The sequence below is a fragment of the Magnolia sinica genome, chromosome 2 (genome assembly GCF_029962835.1).
Source record: "Magnolia sinica isolate HGM2019 chromosome 2, MsV1, whole genome shotgun sequence".
Taxonomy (NCBI): domain Eukaryota; kingdom Viridiplantae; phylum Streptophyta; class Magnoliopsida; order Magnoliales; family Magnoliaceae; genus Magnolia; species Magnolia sinica.
In genome coordinates this window covers 121,131,242-121,143,363 of record NC_080574.1, presented here as the reverse complement: position 1 = coordinate 121,143,363, position 12,122 = coordinate 121,131,242, and the positions used below count along the sequence as shown (strand labels likewise).

At 41.7% G+C, this 12,122-nt stretch overlaps 2 non-coding genes across 2 annotated transcripts; both read right to left on the bottom strand.

Moving 5' to 3' along the window:
- Positions 1–11,198: 11,198 nt before the first annotated feature.
- TRNAQ-UUG (transfer RNA glutamine (anticodon UUG)) lies at positions 11,199–11,270 on the bottom strand. Its single transcript has one exon. It is a non-coding gene; the product is annotated as a tRNA-Gln (tRNA).
- Positions 11,271–11,587: 317 nt separating this feature from the next.
- On the bottom strand, positions 11,588–11,659 carry TRNAQ-UUG (transfer RNA glutamine (anticodon UUG)). Its single transcript has one exon. It is a non-coding gene; the product is annotated as a tRNA-Gln (tRNA).
- Between the last annotated feature and the right edge of the window lie 463 nt (positions 11,660–12,122).

The window sequence follows — 12,122 nt, the reverse complement described above, 5'->3', positions numbered from 1 at the left end:
TGATGTAGGTGTTGGAGTTTGAATAATAATCGGGTCGATATGGGTTGCCCCAGACCCAACCAGGATCCGACCCGTATACAAGACTGATGGTTGGAAATATGGATGGGAGGTTTGAATCGTCAATGGTCAGTCTTGTAGATTTTTTTAATAAAATTTTTTGATGGGACGCCGGTTCCTATACAAGTCCTTGTACAATAAGATCATTCTACAAGTGCTGCGTGTGGGGCCCACGGTGTGTATGGCATCTAACCTATCCAGCAGGGTCGGCCCACCATGAAATCTTGAACGTCCCAAAATCCAACTAATTTGGAGGTTGGTTATCCATTGTTCTCTATGGTGTGGTCCACCGTATTGTGTGAATGGGATGCGGATTTCATGGTGGCAGGACTGTGAGGGCCTGCCGTGATGTATGTGTTTAATCCATACCTTCCATCTGTTTTATCAGCTTATTTTAGGCCATGAATCCAAAATTGAAGCATATCTGAAGGTCGTGGATAATGACATCTGCCCTTGAAACCTTCCAACGGCCTACAGTGATGTTTGTTGGTCATCCAACCTGTCGATAAGGTCACACATACCTGGATGAAGGGAAAACACAAATATCAGCTTCATCCAAAACTTCTGTGAACCTCAAGTTTTCAACGGTAGGAGTTCTATCTCCACTATTTCTGTGATGTGGTCCATTTGAGCTTTGGGTATGCTTTAATTTTGGGCTCATGGCCTAAAATGAGCTGGCGAAACAGATTGACAGCTTGGATAAAACACACATCACGCTGGGCCTCACAGAGTTTATGTGGACCAACTATCATGCGGGCACCTCTAATAGACACTCACTCCTGACCACTTCGATTGGGTGATTCTAACCATCAGATCATTGTTAATGCAAATGGACAGTCCAAATTGATCATACTGAAAGAGGTTTGATCATTTATCTGGACTGTCTATCATATGGTCCTGTAGACACCCCAGTATTTTGAGGTGGTAGCCCCATTTGCGTGATTTGGCTATGACTTTAACTCGTTTGATATAATCCTTTCTTTGCTTGCCAACCTTGGCATTGATATCAAAGCCCAATCTTATCATCCAGCCTTGTGTGTCCCTCTCCAAATGCCTACAAAAGAGGAGTTTGGTGAGAGAATCAGGAGGAGAGAGTCTGGCAAGAGAGTTTTAATGGAGGTCTTCGTGACAGAAAAAGAAAGAAAGTGAGAGACAGAAACAAAGCTTCCACCTCTAACCTCTACCATCCAAAGCCAGGAAGCTCGGCTTCCCATTTATTCTCTGAATATTTTGCATTTTTTTAATCTCTTCCATTCTATTTCAAATTCAAAGCTAGCGCTATTTTATTTCAACTTGAAAGCCAACATTGTATTATCGATATATCATTTTTCAATCAATATTTTATAATCTCACTGCTTTGAACACATGAGGTAGTAGGCTATACTCTGATATCACGTAAAGTATATTCTACAATTGCATCTCTTAAAAATCTTATGTATAATAAAACATGACTTAAAATGAGTAACCTAAAACTCTGTGTTATTTTTATTTTCCGTACTTTTATCAAAAATCCTTTTTTCTAACATTTTCATTTTGTTTTCAATTTATCTTTTGTAGTTCATGCATCTAAATCTTAGTATTTTACTAGAAGTTCATTAAATCCTCTTTAAAAATGTACAACCTGGTAATTGTGTTTTATATGAGCGATGAAAGGGTGCCTAACCTCTTTCTTATCTATAACCGATGCCCTTACTCAGAATCATGGCGTAGATCTATTCAAGAGTCACTCGACTAGGGAATTCTTCGGTTTTTCTAATCTCTTGGCGATTCTATGGATTTTAGCGAACTATGGATTCATGAGCCTTCATTTTGGTTAGTAGCGACTCCTACAGTGCTGACATGTCATTTTGTTGACCTTGTGAAAGGTAGTACATAATCGAATCGAGTTTACAAATTACTCACACCCACCGGGTTTCAGCATCTAAGAAAGCATGTTGCATTAAGTGTTACGAACGTTATAAGTATAATAATTAATTTCTCTTCTCAACACATTCGTAAGGGTCGAGTATGAAAGTCTTAGCTATGGGTTTAATTGGATTTGGATTGACTTCGGATATGAGTCTTCATACACTACTGCCCGTATCAACCAAGCACCTAAAATCATTAACCTTCTTTTCTCAGCCCCTCTGTGAGGTTCGGGTATGGAGGTCTTAATTATGGGTTTCATTGTATTGGGATAAACTTCGGATCTGAGCCTTCACATGCTATTGTCCATATCAACTGAGCATATAATATTCATATATATTCGTTTGACCCATGCAATCATCAAACGATTCGACCCGGACACCTAATGTGCAGGCGAAGGGAAAATTTTCCGCCAACGTTCACAGAATGATGACTCCGCTGGGGAATTAACCATTAGCCAAGGCCCGACTCGAAACGCTGGGCTATGCACTTTTAGAGGATTCTTTTAACTTTCAATATTTACTAGTATTATAGCATTCCAATTCCATACTGGTCCATGTACTTTCCAACAATCATCCATTATTCCAGTTTTATACTGGTCTTTTTACTATTCTGGTAATCATCATGCATTCTAGTGTAAACTGCATCCTTTACTTTCTCGTGAGCATTCTTCATTCTAGTACATATTGGTCCCATTTACATTTCTATATGTACATGCCACACTTTACTTTTAGTTGTAATTATTAAAAAAAAAACAACAACAAAATCAAAAAAAGAAAGACAAAAAAGAGAGTGTATAGTGAACCAATCTTAGAGAGCGTAAATCGTTTCGTAAATGCTAAGAAAAAAATCATTTACGGGTCCATCACCCCTCAAAGACAACCCACATGTACTAGAATTCTACCTGAACTTGCACATCAATGACCATGTCGATCTAAGGAGGCGGTCCATGATCTCTCTTAGAGTTTCCCAGGTGGCAAACCCTTCGACCCGCGGTTGCTTCTTCAATAGTCGACGTAGCCATCAACATGAATAAGCTAGAAAATCTCATGACCTGCTTCCTTCAAAGCGGAGCCACCCTATCAAACCAAAGCATGCTTGCACAATTGTCGATCGATCCAATCAATCTGTCGATTCAAATCCCGCCTTTGTATGTGACCAATCTATTCCAACATCCTCCCTCTAATGGGAGCCAACCTCATGTTAGTCAACCATGACATGTATATTCTAGTAGTCAGCATCATCTCGTTGTTGGGGGCCTTGCACAAAACCTTAGGATCTAGCCTCCCGAAACAAACCAGAATTATGGTATAATAACGCAATGAAATAAATCAAAGTATAAACCACACTACACAAGAGATTTTTACGTGGAAAACCCTCAAAGAGGTAAAAATCACGGGACCTCGTCCAAATCAACAATCCACCATGAAGTAGAATGTTACAACCTTCTTGACTCACGCATGAGTGGATAAACAATGAGAGAATAAAAGAAAAACAGAGAGATCTCACCGATTACAAGGACGTAGAAGCGCTGAGATATAAGTTGTACAGTAGATAACCTCCACTACTATAATCTCCCTTCTACAAGCTTCCTCTCTTTCTTTCTTTCTTTCTCTCTCACACCTTTGATAGCCCTCTTGTGTTTTTCATATCTATAGAAAAATCCTAGGAACCCCTATTTATAGTTTTAGGAAACTCCTTTCTGCATCCCAGTTGCGAAAGGACTCAGATTTTCGCAATCCGCAAAATCGCAGAACGAATCTGCGTAACCACGACCGGTCGAGATGAAGCCACGACTGGTCGAGCGCCACCCACGACTGGTCCAGCACCACCCTCGACCGGTCGAGCACCCCCGGAGAAAATATTCCAAAGTCGCTCGACTTTGAGTCGAGTCAGGACTCGACTCCACAACTGGTCATGCACCAACCCTCGACTGGTCGTGTAAGGCTCACGACCGATCGAGCACGGGAAAAAAAAACCTCATCAAATCTCTCCCCTTTTGACCCAGGAGGGATTTGCCTTCTTCAAGCCAGCCTGGTTTCTACAAACCTCAAACTTGCCCTTGAGCAAAGCCTTGGTCATCATGTCTGACTCATTATCGTCCATGTGGACCTTCTCAAGTTGTAACACATTCTGTTCCAAAGTATCCCTGATCCAGTGATACCGAATCTTTATGTGCTTTGACGTGGAATGCTGACTTAGATTCTTGCTCAAGTGTATAGCACTCTTACTATCGCAATAGACCACGTGCTCCTCCTGCTTCAAGCTACGTTCCTGTAAGAACCTCTTCATCCAAAGCATCTCTTTACATGCCTCTGTGACTGTAATGTACTCGGCCTCTGTCGCCGACAATGCTACAATCTTTTGTAACTTGCTCTGCCAAGAAACTGCTCCCCCTGCAAACGTGAACATAAACCCTGAGGTAGACTTCCTGGAGTCTATGTCGCCTACCAATCTGCATCTGTGTAGCCCTCTAACACAGGTTTTCCATCACCATAGCATAGGCTCAACCTGGATAAGCCTCTTAGATACCGCAGTATCCACTTAACCGCTGCCCAATGTTCTTTGCAAGGACTGGCAAGATACCGGCTGACAACACCAACCGCATATGCTAAGTCTGGGCGTGTACACACCATAGCACCAACCGCATATGCTAAGTCTGGGCGTGTACACACCATAGCACCAACCGCATATGCTAAGTCTGGGCGTGTACACACTATAGCATACATCAAACTTCCTACAGCTGACGTGTAGGGTATCTTCTACATCTCTTCCACCTCTGCTTTCGTCTTGGGACCCTGCCTGTTGCTCAATCTGAAGTGACTATCCAGTGGAGTACTGACCGGCTTAGCTGCATTCATATTGAATCACTCTAGGATTTTCTCAATATACCGCTCTTGTGACAGTCAAAGCTTCCTACTGCTTCTGTCACGGGTTATCTCCATTCCTAGGATCTGTCTAACCGTGCCCAAGTCTTTCATCGCAAAAGACTTGCCAAACTCCTGTTTCAGCCTGTCGATCTTCTTGATGTCTTTTCTTATGATGAGCATGTCATCAACATATAAAAGCAGAACTAAGAAATCACCATCTGAGAACTTGCGCATGAACACACAGTGGTCTGACTCCGTTCTGTCATACCCATGCTGCAACATGAACGAGTCGAACTTCTTATACCATTGCCATGGAGCTTGTTTCAGCCCTTACAAGCTCTTCCTCAGTTTACACACTATATGCTCTTTGCCTTTGACTTCGAACCCCTCTGGTTGGTGTATGTAGATCTCTTCTTCCAGGTCACCATGGAGGAAGGTAATTTTAACATCTAACTGCTCTATCTCTAGATCCATGCTAGCCGCCAACCCAAACAACACCCGTATGAATGTCATCTTCACCACTGATGAGAATATCTCCTCGAAGTCTATGCCTTTCCTCTGACCAAACCCTTTCACCACAAGTCTGGCCTTGAACCTCGTCTGTGAATTCTTCTACTCAACCTTCTTTCAGAACACCCACTTGTTGCTCAAAGCTTTTTTCCCCTTGGACAATTTCACCATGTCATAGGTGTGGTTCTTATATAAGGATTCCATCTCCTCTTGTATAGCTTTCAACCACTCCTCCTTATCTTTGTCAGTTAGGACCTCAGAATAATCTTATGGCTCTCCCTCACCAATCAGCATAATGTACTCATGCGGCGAGTACCTCTTGAACGGTTGTCTGTCCCTAGATGACCTCTTCACCTGTGGCTCAATAGGTGGATCAAGTGGAGGCTGCTCCTCTGGTCCATCTTTTAAGGAACTCCCTCATCTTCTGTACCTTATTGTACTCTCCCATCATCAGGCACCACAGGATGAATAATCGAATTCATGTCCTCTAGCTCACATGAACTAGGCTAGTTCTTTTCTGTCTTATCAATGTCTTCTATACACTGATCTTCAAAGAAAACCATATCTCTACTCCTGACGAGCTTCTTCTCGGTAGGATCCCATAATCTGTAACCGAACTTTTCATCACTGTATCCTAAGAACACACACTGCCTGATCTTCATATCGAGCTTGAACCTTTCATCCTTTGGTACGTGAACGGATGCCCTTCATCCAAACACCCTGAGATGGCTGTACGATGGATCCTGTCCAATCCACACCTTCTCAGGTACTTCTCTATTCAACGGGGCCGATGGAGACCTGTTTATCAGATACATTGTCGTGTGTATTGCTTCTCCCCAGAACGTCTTGGGCAACTTCACATGGGATAGCATGCATCTGATTCTCTCAACAATGGTACGATTCATTCGCTCACCTACACCATTATGCTGGGGGTCCTTGAAAACCGTCTGTTCATGCCATATACCCAGGGACTTATAATACTCATGAAAGTCGTCAATGTATTCGCCACAATTGTCAGTGCGGATGCTCTTCAATGATCTACCTGTCTCTCTCTCAACCATAGCATGAAACAATTTAAACAAACCAAAAACCTCGTCCTTGGATTTCAAAGCATAAACCCAAACCATCCTAGATGCATCATCTATAAAAGTAACAAAATACAATGCCCCACCCAAGGTTTTTGGCCTCATAAGACCACAAATATCAGAATAAACCAAATCTAATGCATGCACTTTATTAACATGAGAAGCAGATTTAATAGATGAAATTCTATGTTGTTTTTCTGATAAACAATTAAGACAGGTTTTGAGAGGCATACCTGTCACGTCTGGAAGGAGCTACTTCCTCGTTAGTAACTGAAGTCCTTTTTTCACTCATGTGGCCTAGATGCCTGTGCCATATGTCAATAGCTAAATCTTCCGCCGCGTTCAACCCACCCTTATACACACTGACACTTGCCTTGTAAAGGGTGCAATACTTCTTTCCTCTGGCTGCGATCAACGAACCCTTGATGAGTTTCCAACGCTCACCAGCAAACCGGCTTTCATAGCTATCATAATCCAACCTTCTCGTCAACATCAAGTTAAGGCGAAGGTCTGAGATATGCCTCACATTCCTAAGAACCAATGTGCAGCCTACATCGGTCTTCACATAAATATCACCGACCCCTACGATCTTCAATACGCCAGAATTTTCTATCTTCAGAGTCCTATAGTCACCAGACTTATATCTTATAAAAAAGTCTTTGCGTGGAGTCGCATGAAAAGAAGCTCCTGAGTCAATCACCCAGTCAGTGTCCTGACTTGTAGCCATGAGACAAACATCATGATCTCCTGAAAGAATAACTATAACGTCGCTATCTGAAGCGACTGCAGTGGAATCTGATTCATCTTCCTTCTCCTTTCATTTTCCTTTCTTGTCGTTCTTCTTACTACGACATTCATGCTTGTAGTGGCCCTTCTTGCCACAATTCCAGCAATCAACATCTTTTCTGGTACTCGACTTGCTTCTTGATTTATCTCGGGCCTTCCCGCCCTTCCTGTCTTTCCTCTCCCCCATTCCTGCGTCACAAGGGTCTCTTGCTGACTAGACTCATGAGACTTCTTCCTTGTCTCCTCATTGAAGAGACAGTTGGTCACCTATTCTATGGATATCTTTCCGTCTGGCGCGAAGTTACTTAAAGACACCACCAATATCTCCCAACTGTTAGGCAATGAACTAAGTAATAGTAAAGCCTGCAATTCATCATCCAGGACCATCTTCATAGCAGAGAGCTGATTCACTATATTGCAAACCTCATTCATGTACTCGGCCACAGAACCACCATTCTTGAACTTGAGATTCATAAGAAACCTTATCAGAAAAATTTTATTAACTGTTATCTTCCTCTCATACAGCCCTTCTAATTTCAGCCATAGGCTAGCGGCTGAGGTCTCCGTAGACACATAGTGGAACACAGAATCATCCAACCATTGTCTAATAAACCCCACTGCCTTTCAAATCATCTTCTTCCAATCATCATCAGACATATTCTTGGATTTTGCTGATATGCCTAAAATTGAAAAATATAGGTCCTTGCAATAAAGCAAGTCCTCCATCTTAGCCTTCCATATAGTATAGTTAGAACCATTGAGGCTGATAATCCTTAATGAGCCACCTTCCATAATTCAAACCGATCTTACCCGTTCAATGAACTTGCTCTGATACCACTTTGTTGGGGTCCTTACATAAAACCTTAGGATCTAGCCTCCCGAAACAAACCAGAATTATGGTATAATAACGCAATGAAATAAATCAAAGCATAAACCACACCACACGAGATTTTTACGTGGAAAACCCTCAAAGAGATAAAAACCACGGGACCTTGTCCAGATCAACAATCCACTATAAAGTAGAACGTTACAACCTTCTTCACTCATACAGGAGTGGATAAACAATGAGAAAATTTAAAAAAAAAAAAACGGAGAGATCTCACCGATTACGAGGACGTAGAAGCGCTGAGATATAAGTTGCACAGTAGATAACCTCCACCAGCATAATCTTCCTTCTACAAGCTTCCTTTCTCTCTTTCTCTCTTTCTCTCACACCTTTAATAGCCCTCTTGTGTTTTTCATATCTATAGAAAAACCCTAGGAACCCCTATTTATAGTTTTAGGAAACTCCTTTCCGCATTCCAGTTGCGAAAGGACTCATATTTCCGCAATCCGCAAAATCGCAGAACGAATCTGCGTAACCACAACCGATCGAGACAAAGCCATGATCGATCGAGCGCCACCCATGATTGGTCGAGCACCACCGGAGAAAATAGTCCAAAGTCGCTGGACTTTGAGTCAAGTCAAGACTCGACTCCACGACTGTACTAGCCCTCGATCGGTCGTGTAAGGCTCACGACTGGTCGAGTACAAGGGAAAAAAAACCCCATCACTCATCACCAGGATTGCTTTTCATTTACCATCTCTCATCCCAGTTCCAATTCAACACATCCCCCTAACGGGAGCAATAACCAGGTCTCTCCTCCAAGGGAGAAGGAAGCGATACACACTCCGCATGAGCAACCCTTTCCAATCAGGCCCCTTTGAAATTGATCGGCTCCGAGAACCTTTCGAGGAGCAACTCAGGGCCATGCAAAATGACTTTCAGAAGCAACACAAGGTTGAACTCCTGTCCACCCAATTCAAAGACCTTTATCCTTTTTCTGATGCCAGGTTATCTACCAATTTCGAAGTCCTAAAGTTTCAATGATTCGAAGGTATGGGGTGTCCCACCACCTACCTAAAAGCATTTTGCCGTGAACTCAATACCGTGACAGGGGATGCCAGAATTTTGATTCGATCATTTCAAAAGTCCTTGAGAGATAATACTCTTAGTTGGTACACATCGCTTGATCATCACAAAGTCGGGACTTGGGAAGACATGTCTCAAGCATTCGTTAAACGTTGTGCGTATAATCTAAATGTAACACCCAAAAGGGCGGATCTTACTACTTTAAGACAAAAGAATAACGAGTCTTTATTAACTTACGTTGGATGGTAGCGAGCTAAGGCCGCCAAAATAAAAACACCCATCGACCATGAAGAGCATATCTCCATGGTTTTCCACTCAACTAACTTGAGTATATTTGGATACCTAATCTTGTATCCATATGCTAACTTCATCCAATTGATCTGCGCCAGGGAATAAGTTGAAAGTGGAATAAGGGTTGAGATAATATCTCCCTGGCCACATCAGGCTGCCCAGAAAAGTGGGATCAAGCGGATGAAGAGTCTACCGAATACGAGAGCGATTATGACGTTATCCTCATCCCCCTATCTAATAGAAGATGACGACAGTACCACCTTCGCTCAAGGCGCACCGTTCATCTCAGAGCGGGGACAACACCAACAACAGTAACGACCACTGAGACGAAACATGTAGTACTTGGATCAAAATCCATAAAGGGTACAGTTCAGGAGCCTATGCAATTCACTCCATTAACTCAATCTCATAATAACTAACATGCTAGGCATGTAGTTCAAAGGCAACTCCTTGCCACATTGCGGCCCTTGCCGTCAGCGTCCACACAATTCCCGTATAAAGACGAATACAGTGATTAGATATCACTTTAACAGGGTAATACCAACCATCCAATCCCGCCAGGAAAACTGGATGATCCAGATCGATTATACTGGAAAAAGTCAGATCGTTGTTCAATGCAATCGATCACATGGAGCTAATCTTCGATTGACAATAACTCTGAAGACTTTACTTTGATTAGTATCATTGGATGGATGATCCAAATAGAATACGCTGCAAATGATGTTACTGATCTGGACCATCTATCATGTGCGGCCCACCTTTACTACGTATGCCTTTGAAGCACTTTGATTCCAAAATCCTAACCATCGATTTGATTCTACCAATCAGATTAATGTGTACATTTTGGCCATAGCAGAAAAAAGGTTTGATCATGATTTAGACCATCCATTATGTGGGCCCCACCTTTGCATTATCTGGACTCCCAATAATCACTTTGATGATACAACTCTACCCATTTAATCAATTGCCAAAAAACGGACGGTCCTGATTTTGATATTACTGGAAAATGTCCCATCATCAATATAGCCCATGCACAAGGTGGGTCCTAACTTTGATTACCAATCACTCTAAAAACCATTTTGATCGGATGATCCTAACCTTTGCTAGTAAAACAGATGGTCTTCGTTACCCTATAAAAGGTTTTGCCATTCATCTGAACCGTACATTGTGGTACAACCTTTGCCGCCAGTGCCCCCAAAGAATCGCTTGGATTGGACGATCCTAACCATACAATCAATAGGTACGAAAATCGATGCTCCGGATTAACATACTGCCAAACATCTTTTTATCAATCCAAGTTGTAATCATGAGGACTGCAAACTCAAGTAGTACAAGAAAATGGACGGTCCTGATTGATCGGTTTGAGAAATGCTCGATGTTGATTCTCCATCATGTTTGCTCCACCATTTATCGCCCCTGCATCTCAAATGGCAGTTTGATAATTGGGTCCATCCATTTCATCAATGGTCAGGAAAGTAGACGGTTCAAATCGATTTTATTGGAGAGGTTTCAATTATTGATATGAACGGTCCATCAAGGTGGACCGACCTTTGTTATGGACGATCTGGGCAGGAAAAAAATCTAAGAAAATGAACGATCTAGATCGACGAGAGTACGAAAGTCAGATCAATAATCTGGACCGTTGATCATAGGCATACCCTTTAGATTGCCCATGATTGTTAAGAATCACCTTGATCCACTCTGGTGGGCGAGGAAAAAAAAAAACAAAACATGATTATGGATCTAGACCGTTGATCATGGGGTCCACGAGTGGATCAAAAAAGGTCCTACCGGGAGTCGAACCCAGGTCGCTGGATTCAAAGTCCAGAGTGCTAACCACTACACCATAGAACCCCTTTGAATGTGTGGTTGACATTTATCTATTCTATGCTTTGAAAAATCAGTTGAGATAGCCAATCTGGGAAAAAAAATTTTAAAAAATAAAAAATAAAAAAATCTAAGAAAATGAATGCTCTAGATTGAGGAGCCCATGGATCTAGACCGTTCATCATGGATGGTGCAAGGGAAGAAAAAAGATAAAAATAAATCTGGCCGGTAAAAAAAAATATAATCTAAAATGAATGGTTTAGATCGAGGAGCCCATGGATTGATAATCGATCTAGACCGTTCATCATGGATCTAGCAAGGGAAAAAGAAAAAATAAATATAAGAGGTCCTACCGGGATTCGAACCCAGGTCGCTGGATTCAAAGTCCAGAGTGCTAACCACTACACCATAGAACATCTTTACGTCATTTTTTAAGAGATTACTTTAATAAAGAATCATAGCTTTTTTACTACTCGTCTCTTTTTGGGCCATCAAGTTCAGGTCACTAGATGAAGATCCTGAGTTTGAATTTAAGCTCATATGTCTGTGGTTGGATCTTTAATCATTTGATCGATGGTGTCCAATCTTTCATATGGTCTTATTTTCACCACATGGATGGTCAAAATTGCTTACACAAATAGGTTCAATCGAAAATTCAAGTCATCTATTTGTTAGATCCATCATGTAAGGCTTATAATTTTAAAGACTTACAATAAGCTCATCCATGCTTGGAGAAAAGGATATCTATGAAGAATAAGGCAAATTAATGATGGACTGGATCATCTAATCTATAATATAATAGTTTATTACACCCTATCAAAAGGATTGCTTCATATAAGTCCATCCAAAAGCATGCCCTATACAATCCTAAATGACTAA